General features: G+C 36.4%; 1 protein-coding gene across 1 annotated transcript in view; it reads left to right on the top strand.

The window, feature by feature from the left end:
- Positions 1-12,518, top strand: part of LOC122346138 (astrotactin-2-like) — a 345,769-nt gene that overhangs the window by 317,038 nt on the left and 16,213 nt on the right.

Below are 12,518 nucleotides of genomic sequence, written 5' to 3'. Positions count from 1 at the left end.
ATTTTGCAGTTTAAGACAGAACGCCTGGGAAAAGAAACACAGTGTCAACAAGGAGAAAAAATTTAATAGCTAAACAAGCAGCCAGTTATCTTTCTTAATAAAATAAAATCTTTTTTTTCCAATGAAATGATTTGCCCTTTTCAATAATGTAAAAAGAAATTATTTCAATCTATTTTTCAGCCTCCTACATCCAAATGCGCATGAAGTGAACAAATTGCTTAGCTACATGCAAAGTTACATCAAATCCATTCTTAGTAATTTTGCTCATGAGAAATTTTCCAGCTTTGCAATATTCAGTAATGCAATACTTGGCTTAATTCATAAAGCCAAGTTTTTTATACTGATTACATGGGCAGCTGTGAATGCTCATTACTTTGCATTTCCCTTACTGTAACTACAATGCTTTTTGCTTTTTTTATTTTTATTAATTACATTTATATTATTACTTTTTATTCTTTTTGCTAGTTTTAAAAAAAAAAAAAAAAAATATATATATATATATATATATATATATATATATATATATATATATATATATTCTATTTTGTTCCTTTTTTCCATTTTATTTTATTCTATTTTTCTGTTTTATTTTTTCTATTTAATTTTTTTTTTTTTTTTTGTCTTTTTATTTTCATTGCTTAGGCCTGATCTAAAGTGAATCAGCACATGTCTGAATACTTTCTAAAACTAATACTAATATTTACATTTTACAACTATACACCTGAAAAACATCCTAAATTCCTATTTTCTTTCTAGCCCCTTAGATGAACTCATGTTGTGATTTAAAAAAAAAGAAAAAAATCACAACCAACTATTGTGTTCACCTTAGGCAGTTGACTCACTGCCCACAAATATGTTTTACATTTACTAATTAAACTAAATGAAATGTTTAGCTTTGTGCTGACCAATGCTGGGAAGCCAGAATGTTCTTGTCTTGCCATCTATAAACAACTTTATTACATGCTGTTTGCCTCACAATTTTGTACACATAAAATCAGATTCTCGGCAACAATGTGTCACCACACTTTACCATTAGGTTAACATCTTGAGCCTGGCTGACACATATTCGCACAGCAGGACGAGGAAGGTTTTACATGTTCAACACTTCTAATGGGTTCAGACAAGACCTCGACTCACTTTCTGTACTTTTACTGTGTCCACTTTAACACATTTTTATTTGCAATGGAAAAGAGAAGGATTTAGGAGGGACAGAGTGTTACCTTTGTATGATATTGATCTCTGAAATAGGGTCTACGGTATGTTTTTTTATTATTATTATTTTCTGGCACTAGAGATGTGTGGTAAATTGTTTTGATGGCTCTTTTTTGTTTGGCTGATGCCGAGGAACTCAGTTTCTAGTGTTTATTTATTGTGCTTTTTGGAGTTGCAAGTAAAACTCACTGTCCTAAAAGTCAGAATGAATCCATCATGGACGCAGTCAAAACATTAGACAATCCAAAAACAACTGTTTAGTACATCATTAAGGAGAAAAAACACCACGTATTTCCTGTGCACAAAGTTACAGTGCAATTTCAACAGAGTGCCGTAATAATAATAATAATAGGAAATGAAAAATGACTTTTTCCGGGGTGTAGGAGATATAAATATGGCAAAATGACAGCTCAATACTAGGACAAAGTATTCAGATAACTATACCAAAACTTGAGATTTGAGATTACTTTGTTGTGTAAAAATGCAAATAAAGATCAATAGATCAGTCATCTAACAGGAAACAGGAAGTTTTTCTTCGGTATTGTGGTCATGTTGGTTGGAATGCCATTGCCTTTTTGACAAGGAAAGTTTTGTCTTTTGTCACATAGAGAGAATTGTTGTAAACCTCTAGATGGCATCCGTTTGCTGAATGACAGCTCACTGGCACAGTCAAGGACTTGAGTATAGCGCTGGAGGAACCAAGTGAGATGTTTCATGGATATTGCTATCTGTTAGCTTTGACCTTGTCAAATATAACAGAGATTCCATGAAGCCAAACCATAGTCCCTTTTCAAAATCACATTTTGCAAATGGAACCAACATAAAAGGACTTGCCCTGCTGCGCAGCTGACATTTGTCTCTCTCTCATCTGATTCCTTCATTTCCTGCCACATTTGTCCATTTGATATAGAGCCAGCTGCTTTAAAAGTTTCCAGAAGCATTTGTACAATGGTGGACGATAACCTAAAAGAGCATATATATAGACATGACGTAACGCATTTGCTGTTCTTTCATAACTTTTCATTGCTCAGCAGTTGCTCTGTTTGCAGATGCGTTTAGCTTCAGATCTGAATTACAGACCTTTGCTTGTAGACTTATCTTGGCAAATTTCAGCAGAATGAGGACCAGTTGAGATCTCTTCTGAAACTCTTCATTTGCTCTCTCTATTTAATCTAGGGAAAATTATTGAGCTATTAGGAAGCTCTAATTTCTGAATCATTGATGATGATGACTGATATTTGTTACTGTACTGAATTCAATGTAAACCTCACAGTTTTCGGCAGATAACTATATTATCTTACATTTTTCTTGTTGTTGTGCTTGTTTGGTCACGCTTTTGTTTGGGGATCAATTTCCGCTATATAAAATTTTTTGCATTGGTTTTTAAAATTTTACTGCTCAGGTATTGCTCTATCATAGCTTTTTTTATATTATTTTTTATTATTTATAATGTTTGCATAGCATTTCTTGGATTATAGGACATATATTTGAGTTCATCGTAAGATTCTTGGACTTTAGAGTGCAACAATTTTGAGCACAATATGAGGCGATCTCTTATGAAACTATAAGTGAGATTGCATGCATTTGCTCTCTATTTAATCTCTTTGCTGTCTGTGAGAGATGGTTGAGATATCAGTGAGATCTAATTTCTCACTCTCTTAAGGCAGTTGTTATCCCTTTGGTCAATTAGGTCAAGTGGCTTCTCTTTCATAAGCCACTTGACCTTCTTTCTTTGCGATTCCTTAGGCAACGACTGAGATATCAGCGATTTATGATTCAAATTCAAATTTGGGATAATTATTAGAAAATCTGAACACAATATGAGACCTTGTTGAAGCTATAAAACTATAAAAGAAAATCTCCATTTGCTCTCTACTTAATCTCATTGCTGTCTAGAACAGATATCAGGGAGATCTCATTCCTGAGCAATCGGTGTTCACAAATTTCTATGTTATCAAGTGTCACACTTGATTGGTGGCAGCTTTTTTGCCGCCAATTCCAATGCTTTACAACAGCTGAGATTCCAAAGTTTCATACAAAATGACGTAACGCACTTGTCTCATGTAGACTGGTGGCGGCGCTTTGTGCTGCAGCGGGATTTCGCAGTCGCAAGACCACACATGTTGGTCTGAGTTTCTTAATTTGGGTGAGCTGGCGTTCCTATTCATCCGGCAGCCTGGAAGAAGCACGCTTCTTCCAAATCCGCTAATTAACGACGAGAAGGGTGTCAGAGTGTGAGTATCTCTCACTGTTCCTCTCCGCGGACACATAATGGGAGTCTGCAGGATGGGTGGGGGGAAATGCGGAGGGAACCAGCCGCCACATGCCAATGATGTCATCTCACAGCTCCGCTGTCAGACGGTGCACTGTAGGACATTCGATCTTTGATTCTCATCTCCATTTCAGCCTCCCGTCACAGCAGGTTTCTTATCGGGAATCCGTCACTGTCCGACACCTCCTGCTCCCCGTCTCCCTCACCGAGGGTCGAGCCTTTGCTCCGCGGAGGGCTATCCTTTTGTTTACATAACAATTCCGACGTCGCCTTTGAGCCGAGCGCCATCCCAGAATGCCGATGCTAGTCGATAAGCCAGCTCGTCTGAAGCGAGATTCAATTAAAAGGAGATAAAAGGGTGTCCTTCAGGAGGAGTGGAGATAACGAATTGGAGAACCTCAGCTGACTTGCTTTGTTTGCTTAATTAAGGATGACCTCATCGCTAAAAATGGCTCCCGCTTCCCCTGGCGTCACGAGCGGAGCCATCAGCAGATTGGAGTACAGGCAGCAAGCCAAGTCTGGCTTCTTTATTCTGCACACACACATTCGCTCACACATACTCGCAAAACACTCGTGGTAATGCAAAGGTGAGGCGGAATGCATTTTGATGCGCTTTCACAAGGCACGGATAATTAAAATGTCACACGCGTAAACACATGAACAGTCGTATCCAAATCACCAAAACATTTCGATTGTCATTTCAGCTGTTAGACCAAACAAAGGTTGACGTAATCTTTGGTCTTATGCGGTTGGTTGTCAGATGAATTCCTTGGTATTTGAATTCAGGAGAGCTGATGCCACATTGATATGATGACTGATCGTGTGGTGGCCAATTAGCTGGCATTTAGCTCTAAAAGTGCAAGGTTTCTAAAGGGCAAACACAATCAAACCAATTTTAGCCACTTATCTGCATGGAATTTTTTGTCATTATTAGTTATACAATGCAGTTTTTTAAACCAGAGCTTTCCAAAGTAGCCCAATACCTAAATCATTCAAATTACATTGATGTCTGGTTTGATTTTTTTTTCTGATTGTTCACTTTGAAATATATCAGTACTAATTTTATTGTCATAGCGAGGTGAAATGCATTGCTTATGTGCTTCTAATTGTATAGCATTAGTTATTTTTAGCAATTTTGTCGACAATAGAGTACTGCAGGAATTTTAATGGTTTTTTGGTCAAACGTCTGCTATAAGGTCTATGTTTAAAGTATTTTTTTCCTAACATAAGCTCATTTTCTAACTCCCCAAGGGTTAAACAGTTGAGTTTTTAAACTCATTTTTAAATCCATTCAGCCGATCTCCAGGAAAGGCGGTAGAACATTTAACAGCTTGGCATATATCATTGAATCTGATTAGACCATTAGGATCTCGCTTAAAAAAGAGTTTCAAAAACCAATGGGAAAAAAACCCTCGTTACGATGCACAAGCCCCAGTTAAATTTTTTTTTTAGCAATCAGTTACTTTAAGACCATCCGCTAATATGTTTGCAGTGAATTCTGACATTGAAGTAGTGATAGAACAAAAAAGATTACGGGATTACATCGATATTGACCTACAATTCATTGTATTATACAAAACTTGCAGAAGTCCTCTGTTGTTTCTCAAAGGTGATGCAGCTCTGTATTGATAATGGATGACTCCATACTGCAGCTGAAGATGTTTACATAAAATAAATATTGACATTTTTGTTGTGCTTCTGTACCTCAGAAAAGCCCTTAAAAAAAGGCTATAGAAACGCCCACAACATCAACTGATTGCATCACTTCTTGTATATCGTTCAATATCCTGAATTTTCTACTAAGACAGTAATGTTTCTGATGCCATTTAGCACAGTGTGTCTGGAAAGGGATTTTGGATTTTCAGTGCTTGTGAGCTTAAAGGCAAAATACAGAAACATGTTGAGCATTCAATCCAATCTCTGTGTTAAATTGACATATACGCAGTACAGTCAGACATCAATTCCTTAATGGGCCAGTCACACAGAATGAAGGAAGCTTTTTGACTTTTGAAGATATAGAGACTAGAGTTTACACCAGAGCTCATTCAAGCTGTCTCTCATTTATTTGAAGAGAAGAGTCCCTACATTAATGAAAGCTAAACAAAGTCTTGTTTTGCTTTGTTTTTTCCTGACTTGTCTAGCCTTGTGTTGTTGTCTTTTTTATGGATTTGACAGAGCCTTTCTTTTGCAAGGTTGTTCTCTAGTTTACTCTTAAGGATAAAGCAGGCCTTCATATTTATTTTCAAGGTTTCTCCTCGATCCTCTCCAGGGAGGGTTTAATCATTGCTTCTGTTTCGAGCGCACTGGCTCAAATCTCATTGTTAGGTCCATTATACAGACTGTGTCTCTACTAATAAATTGAATAGACATAGTGATGTCAGATTTGCAAATGGCCTTTAAAATGCATAGCGGTGATCTCTCTCTCTCTCTCTCTCTCTCTCTCTCTCTTTCTCTTTATATATATATATATATATATATATATATATATATATATATATATATATATATATATATATATATATGTATACATGTATGCATTCCTTAGAAACAAGTTGGAACCAGATGAAACATTTGAAATTAACTAAATGAGCCAATCGTATTTAGTAAATGCTATTGAAATAAATAATCTCATCAATGCAATAGAACCAAGTTTTTTAATGTATGAAGGATTCGTAATCAATAGCATGTCTAGAAAGTTGTTAATACGTAACTCAAGAATGATTGAAGATTAGGCTACAAACTTACTTTGTGTATCATTTCCATTGCTTTTTTTTACGTAACCGTTTAGAAACGTATAGGAGCATCCTCATGTGAAATTTGCTGTTTTGCTTCTATTGTAATTGTCTGCTCTACTGAATGCAGTTTCTGAACTTGCACCGATCTTGAGTGAGCGTACAACCAGCAAATGTCAGTGGACATTAATGAGACGGAGAGCATTGCTTCAGGAGATGAAAGAAAGGCCTGGGCTCTGGACTCCTCCACTCTGAAGGACTCAGATCCGTTTTGATGCAAGTTTTTTCCTTTAAATCTAAATGAAAATTTTAACCACATGATTGCAGTTATATTTTTACTTTTATTAGCTAGCATACATGACATAGCAGAGTAATTCATCATCATGGTGCCATACCAAACACTGCAAAGCTTTTACAGCAGGAGGAAGATACATGAGCCCAGATGATGGCTTGAATAACTCCCATCATGGGCCAGCCTGGATAAATGAGGAAAGAAATACTTTTCCTAGCCTCTCTCCTTCAGTTCAGGATGATTTGCTTCTTCTCTGCCTTCTCGAGCAAGAGGTCACCTAACATCTGAGACAAGGTTTTAATCGCTGTGTTAACTCAACATCACGCAATATGTTTCTCCAGTAACAGAATGTCTCCGCTAATCTCAACCGGCTGTTCACAGTTCCTGTTTATATCGTCAGAGCTGTCTGATAGGTACCAGGCACTTAACAGAATCCTGGGAAGATCGCAGGTACTCCCTGATGCTGTGGAGAGACCTCACATGCTAAAACTGGGCAGTTCACGCCTTTCTTTTCATTGTGCATATCTTCTAACCTAATTTTTTTTTGGTTCCGAACCAACTGAGGTTGGCACTGCCGTTGTAAGTTTTGGATTGTGAAGCACACAAAGCGTGCATAACCACTGTCGCAATCATCGAAGCTACATGTTTGCGTTGGTTTTGTTAGGAAACACCCAGAAAAACTGTCAAACTGTAATTCCTCAACACGAGACTTGAGTCAACTGTTTTGCTTGAAAATATTTCTACTCTCAAGGCCTGAAATCAACTAAACTCTTGCTTCTTTTGACACACCTCATAACTCATAACTATTAATAAAGATGCTCTAAAAAAAGATTTCAAACTTTTGGTTTGTAATATCATGTGTTAGGCATCAACGACTGCCTGTGACAGTTTTGTCTCTCAGTTGGGTGTATCCCACTGTGGTTGAACCCAAATGTCTAGTGAATGCAAAAAAAAAAAAAAGTACAGTTTCATGTTTCCGTCAAGACCAGTGTGCCAGCAAACTATGGCAATTGACTATGAACAGTCATTGAGATCAGAATGGCCAGAAACACCATATTTTTTTAAATGAGTCCATATGCACCTCTTGTAACAAATTATCAGGCATGTGTTTCATTTGAATGGATTTTCATAGACTTAGTTTTCTTCATGCTTTAGTTGCAGTTCCTGCCGATCTTTAGTACTTGATTGTGTCATTCTCTGCATGTGTGCATTGTTCATTTTTTGTATTTAAGTTCCCTTTGTTTTAGTTCACTTTGTCCATTCTCGTTGGTGTAATGGTTATGTTTGGTACTTTCAGTTTACGTTTTATTCATCTCTTTTGCTGTCTGGATTTGGAATAGACAAAGAGTTTGTGTATTAACCCAGACTTCACAGCTACAATTACCTCACTAGCTTATCTCTAAAATAAAACCTTTTGCTTGAGATTTTCAGTGTTGACACATTCCAACGAGCTGTGGCTGACACATTGCTGATTTACTCTGAATATACAACTGGAATACGCAGACACTTCAGATATTGCATGTGTAGTAATGTGTACTGTACTGGCAGTTCTCACAGCCCCACGATAAAGCTTTGCCTCCTCTGCTCTTAATGAATGAAAGCAGACAACTAGCATGGACACGGTGTTCCTGCCTGCGGAACCCCGGCAAGGAGAGAGTGTTAACCAATAGGGGTTAGCTGAGGTAATGTCTGTTCTTTAGCACAGCTGGGGTATTGGTACGGCTATTGCCAATTTCAGTGTGGCAAAATAAGGGACCAGGAACTTTTTTCTTATTTCGCTTCATATTTGAGGACAAACTCTTACATTAAACAGGCAGATGTTAGCAACATCATTATGTTAACGCAAAAATTAATACATAAGTATATTTAAATAAATAATTGAATCTAAATCAATTAATAATCAGCAAAGATGCACTGATGTGGAGAGTGACAATATTTTCTACATAATAATACATGTTTATGTAAATGTGTCTCCAAGGGCATTTTGATCAGCACTTATTGCGGTTTGGATTTTGTTTAGATAAATTATAGTGTTGGCTAACACCATGTTGATAATTGCAGTTCCTTGCTCATAAAATAAGTCATTTCAACCCAGGTTCATTGTAAACACTCTATAAAATATACCAAACATGTAATGCACTGCGTACAGTGCATACAGTTTTAATCTGAAATAAACACTTTTTTATTTGTTTCCTTTTTCATTTGTACAAATTCTTGCAAAATACTGTAAAAAAATTTAATTTTTTATTATTATTCATTTTTTGAAAACTCATACATTTTCAGATAACCAGATCTATATGTTTGGCTTGTCTGTAGTGCTTGCTTCGTAGCACACCTGGTACAGCATTGCCTACACTGTAAAAAATACAAAAATAAAAAAATAAAGCTGAGCCAACTTAAAATTGGGAAACTTAAAGTTGAAAAAAGTAAAATCTGCTGAAGCTGGTTGCCTTCAGCCAATTTTAAGTTGGTTTAACTCTATTTTATTCACAGCATAAACATACTTTGCTGCGCTTTTTGGTGAGACACGCAATATGTACCAACAAGCACATATCATTGCAGTTTCCAAAAGACATGAACAATCAAACTCTGACACCTTTTATTCCTTTCACACAAATTTACAGAGTTTAGATGAATAAAACTGAATTTTGTTTCAGTTGTTTGAAGAATATCATGTTATGACCTTAAAAAAAATATTAATATGCTGTTTCATGAATAAATGCCTTTTTATATCAGTTTTATATAATTTTATATAATTTGTTAACACTATCAGGTAGGTTTAGTATTGGTTTTGGTGTAGGATAGATTTCCAACATGGCAGACCGTCTTTTAGAGATAGTCCGTGGATATTTGAATTCTAAACCGCTGCAATACATATATCTATACAACCTATATCAACATAATAAAAATGAGTTGGGGTTCAAGTACTGAACCTGTGTTTTAGCACCACTTAGTGGGCATTTCTCTTTGAAACTGCAGTGAAATGTGCAGTAAGTGACATAAAACGGTATTGCACAAAAATCGTACGCAAGTACATATTTTTATGAGACCAGGTTGAGCATTGCACAACACATTGTAACAATATCGTTACCCCTCGTAATGTGGAGTGGCAATATATGTGTCTCATGAAGTTCCATAAAAGCAATTATCATTTAGCACTATCAAGAGTTCATAGGAAAATGCAAAATTGCAGTACCTGAGAGTTTTTTTTGTTTTTTTTTTACATAAATTTGATCCAAAATGATGTACACTTGTTTGATTTTCTTAATTTTCATTATTCACTGCACACGAGAAAGCTTACGGTTTTGCTCACTTTTCTAAAAACCCATCTAAGTATTGCGTAATAAGGTGATTTGCATCCAGTTATTTCACACGGAGCCAAATGGGCGAAAGAGCAGGATATTTCCATGTAATATCTCAAATATTTTAAAGCATGTACCTGTACGGTAATAATATGTACTTCTACGTTATTATTATCAACCCAACTATGTATTTTTGAGGGTACTGCCCCGTTGTCAAGCTGTCGTATCCCAAAAGGTACACTTTTTGCACATACTTGCCCAATACCAGCCTACCTTAAAGTGCCCGCACTGCTCCGTATGGAAATACAAACATTCGGAAACATGCAACTCATGCAACTTTGATGTCCACACACACGGGCCCGAGGGATCCGTTGCACTGTGTGCAGTGAACGGAAGAGCGGCGGCAATAAGGTTTATATGCTGCACACGTGCACCATAGACCTGAGCGTTACACTGAGATTCTGCCTCTGTCAAACCCGATGTTAGATCTCCAATCCCAGACTGCAGATTCACAGTCTGGATGGTAATCGCTCCACTGTGTAAATGTAAGTCGTGTCAGATATAGCACGCACGTCTCAGCCTTAATTCGTCCAGGTCCTAAGCACCAAAGCAGATGTGGGTGATCATTTTGGATGTGCACGTAGATTTCCTTTCTGGGGCTTGTTGACTTCTTTTTACTGTTTTTCCCCTTTAGGATTGCCGGAGTATGTGATAATTACTAGCAAACCCCCGAAACAGCCCCACGGGTGGCCGCTTTCCTCCTTCCCAGTCACGGACCAGACTATTGATTTATTCTGATTATCAAAACATACAAAGATAGCATTTCGAGCCAAACCTCATGCAGAAACATCAAACATCAAACAGAGTTTTCTTCCCCCTGCCTTCTGCCGTACCAATCAAAGCCTCTTATTTCCCTTCACTTTTGCACATTCTCTCGGCTTAAAGCTGTCAGGGGGCCTGCGAAATCTGGCTCCGCTCGTGCATTCCATGCATTTTTGTGTCAATGTGAGGGAAATGGACCGAGAGCCAGGCGGCGTAATATTGATAGTCAATCTTAAGCACTTCTTGACCTCTTGTCACTGCTAATAGTGCGAGGAAACAAATTGAACAGGTTTCACACGGTTCCGGACGATGCAAGAAAAACTTGTTCTTCGGCAGTTGTATTTATTTTAGAGCAAGACCACTTTAAAAGTGTCACTTAGCTAATCGAGGCCAACGCTGCACGGCTATACGACGATTTCGGTACAATTAACGTGTAACGCAAAACAGGTGCCCTCTTCTGGGTGCGCGGGTTCAAGCAAACGGAACAACTACAGATATGTTCCATAAATTCTTCCCATATAATTCAGGCCAGGGCCACACAAACGGTAAAATCATAACAGCTCGTATTTACATAACTCAAGAGCCTGAAGACAGAGTTGGTTGGCCATGCTTTTCATGTTGCTGTTGTTGTTTTTTCCTAACCAAATATATGTGTACATGTCCAATGTGGTTCTGCTGGATTTAGAGATTTCTAAAATAATCCCAGCTGCAATTGTAATTGAATGTAGTAGGTACTAGAGGTTTTGTATCATGACTCTGTATTGTATTTGTATGTATGTATATATATATATATATATATATATATATATATATATATATATATATATATATGTGTGTGTGTGTTTATCAGTGTTGCTGCTATTGTTGATATACAGTAATAGTTTTTATTGATATTGTTAATATTTTATTTTAGCAAAAATAGATCAGTTAAAATAACTGAAAATGCAAACTATTGCCTTGAAAGTACATTGAAATGTATGTTTGGTCCCACTTTAGATTAGGTGCCTAATAAACTCAATGTTCTTATATATTTTTTAAATAAATGTATACAATGTACTTATTGTGTACATATATGTTTTTTTATATTGTATGTATGTTTTTAAAAATACTTATATGTAATTACATCTGTAATCATTTTTTTGTACTTACATTATAATTACACATCCATTACACCTTAACCCACACTCACCTTACCCACCTCAATAGCAGCAAAAGTGTTTTTAAATACAATATGAACACAATAAATACACTGTACTCGTTATTTGATGTAAGTACATAGTAGGTAAGGTCACCTGATATAAAGTGTGACCTAAAGTTTTCTTTTTTTAGTTAATGTTCTTATTATTATTATTATTATATTGTTTGTTTAAATTTTTAGTTTCAGTCATGCAATTATTAATTCATTACCTATACATTCAGTTCAATGTAGCTTTTGTAATCTCATAACTAACTCTGCTGCGTGTGGTTTTTCTGATGAGGTTTGCTCTGTAACGCACCTTGTACAGCGTTGCACTTGCCATGTGAAAAAAAAATCACTTACTGGTGAGCTCACAGATTTGTAGAAGCATGATAAATTGCAAGTTTTTTTCAAACACAACATTTTTTCCTACCCGACATTTAAATTTGAACTAATGTATTAATTGATACATTTCATAAATATAAAAAATGTGACTTTTAATACGATTAAGTAAATAAAAAATAAACAACAAATGTTTTCTGTCATCACGACCTCACACAACCTTTTAGTATATGGCACAGTGGAATATTTACTATGCTTTGTTTTGATGGTCAACTTCAAGGGAGACATCGGAGAAGCATTGTATCATAAGCAGCGTGGGCCTCTTAAATGAAAGGAAAATATGCATGCATTTAAGGGCATTCCGTCT

This window comes from Puntigrus tetrazona, chromosome 5 (assembly GCF_018831695.1).
Source record: "Puntigrus tetrazona isolate hp1 chromosome 5, ASM1883169v1, whole genome shotgun sequence".
In the NCBI taxonomy this organism is placed as follows: domain Eukaryota; kingdom Metazoa; phylum Chordata; class Actinopteri; order Cypriniformes; family Cyprinidae; genus Puntigrus; species Puntigrus tetrazona.
The sequence above is the reverse complement of the archived record's forward strand: the minus strand, read 5'-3'. Positions and strand labels throughout refer to the sequence as shown.